Source organism: Heterodontus francisci, unplaced genomic scaffold (genome assembly GCF_036365525.1).
Source record: "Heterodontus francisci isolate sHetFra1 unplaced genomic scaffold, sHetFra1.hap1 HAP1_SCAFFOLD_43, whole genome shotgun sequence".
Lineage (NCBI taxonomy): Eukaryota > Metazoa > Chordata > Chondrichthyes > Heterodontiformes > Heterodontidae > Heterodontus > Heterodontus francisci.
Window position 1 is genome coordinate 12971193 of NW_027141852.1, and position 2508 is coordinate 12973700.

Genomic DNA, 2508 nt, shown 5'->3' on the forward strand with positions numbered 1-2508 from the left:
AGAAAAACAAGCTCAACAAAGAAGACACCAGTCCTTCGCATCACAAGCTGGAATGTGAGGACCATGTGTCCTGGCCTTACTGACACCCTTCTGCAGGTTGATGACACACACAAGACAGCTTTGATGGACAAAGAACTCACAAGGCTCAATGTGGACATTGCTGTGCTGCAAGAAACTAGACTCGTCCAAAGTGGATCCCTCAAAGAGAAACACTACACCTTCTTCTGGCAGGGGAAAGCCCAAGAGGCAACTCGTGAGCATGGAGTGGTTTTCACAGTAAAAAACACGCCACTTGAGATGAGTGAACCAGCCACAGTAGGCTCAGAGAGACTTCTTACTCTTCACTTGTCAACAAGCGTGGGCCCAGTTAATCTCATGTGCATCTATGTCCCGACACTCACCTCCACCCCAGATGTCAAGGATCAATTCTATGTGACACTTGATACTGCCATCAGTAGAATTCCCAGCACTGAGGGACTGTACCTTCTAGGAGACTTCAACACAAGCTTGGGTACTGACTACACAGCTTTGCCAATGTGCATAGAGCACCAGGGGATTGGCAAGATGAATGAAAATGGACAGAGGTTGCTGGAGCTATGCTGTCACCATGGATTCTGTGTGATGAACAGCTACTTCCAAGTCAAGCTGTGCCACAGGGTGTCCTGGAGACATCTGAGATCACGCCACTGGCACCAGCTAGACCTTATCATCACCAGACATACCACCCTCAGCAGTGTCCTCATCACTCGCAGCTATCACAGCGCTGACTGTGACACTGATCACTCCCTGGTGTGTAACAAGGTCAGGCTTCAGCCAAGGAAGCTTCATCCATCCAAGAAGAACGTCGTCCTCAGATCAACACTTGACGAACCACTGATCCAGAAAGGACCCAGGAGTTCCTCAACATCCTCGATCAGGCTCTTTCAGACGACAATGCTCAAGGTCTCAGTGCGGTGTCAAAGTGGAATCATCTGTTAACAAGCAGATGGAAAGGTGAGTGGAGCATTACCTTAAACTCTACATAACGGAGAATATTGTCATTGAAGTGGCTCTCAGTGCCATTCCAGACTTCCCTGTCATGGAGGAGCTGGACAGTGACCCCACCACAGTGGAGCTCAGCAAAGCCATTGACCATCTTGCCAGTAGTAAAGCCCCGGGAAATGATGGTTTTCCACCTGGAATCATCAAGAGTGGAAAAGCGGTTCTACTGCAGCATCTCCATGAACTTCTGTGTCTCTGTTGGAAGGAAAGATCTGCACCTCAAAACATGCGTGATGCAAACATTGTCACCTTGTACAACAATAAGGGGGATTCGCAGTGACTGCAGCAAATAGCGAGGCATCTCCTTGCTAAGTATTGTGGGGAAGGTCTTTGCTCGCATTGCTCTGACCAGATTGCAGACCCTGGCATCACACATCTATCCTGAGTCTCAGTGCAGCTTCAGAGCTGGTAGATCGACAGTCGACATGATTGTCTCACTTCGGCAGTTACAGGAGAAGTACTGTGAACAGTACAGACCACTCTACATTGTCTTTACATATGAACATACGAATTAGGAGCAGGAGTGGGCCACTCGTCCCTTCGAGCCTGCTTCACCATTCAATAAGCTCATGGCTGAACTGATTACTCACATTTCCATCTACCTCCGATAACCTTTCACCCCCTTGCAGATAAAGAATCTATCCATCTCTCCCTTAAAAATATTCAAAGACTCTGCTTCCACCGCCTTTTGAGGAAGAAAATTCCAAAGACTCACTACCCTCTGAGGGGGAAAATTGCTCCTTATCTCTGTCTTAAATGGGTGACCCCTTATTTTTAAACAGTGACCCCTAGCTCTAGATTCTCCCACAAGGGAAAAGTCCTTTCCACATCCACCCTGTCAAAACCCCTCAGGATCTTGTATGTTTCAATCATGTCGCCTCTTTCTCTTCTAAACTCTAGTGGATACGAACCCAGCCTGTCCAATCTTTCCTCGTAAGACAGCCCACCCATTCCATGTATTAGTCTAGGAAACCTTCTCTGTACTACCTCCAATGCATTTACATCCTTCCATAAATAAGGAGACCAGTACTGTACTCAGTGTTGCAGAAGAGGTCTCACCAATGCCCTGTATAGCTGAAGCATAACCTCCCTACTATTGTATTCAATTCCCCTGGCGATAAATGATAACATTCTATTAGCTTTCCTAATTACGTGCTGTACCTGCAGACTAACCTTTTGCGATTCGTGCACTAGGACCCCCAGATCCCTCTGCATCTCAGATCTCTGCAATCTCTCACCATTTAGATAATATGCTTTTTTATTCTTCCTGCCAAAGTGGACAATTTCCCACTTTCCCACATTATACTCCATTTGCCAGGTCTTTGCCCAGTCACTTAACCTATCTATATCCCTTTGTAGTCCCCTTATGTCCTCTTCACAACCTACTTTCCTACCTATCTTTGTCATCAACAAATTTAGCAACCATACTTTTGGTCCCTTCATCAAAGTCATTTCGAGAATTGTAGA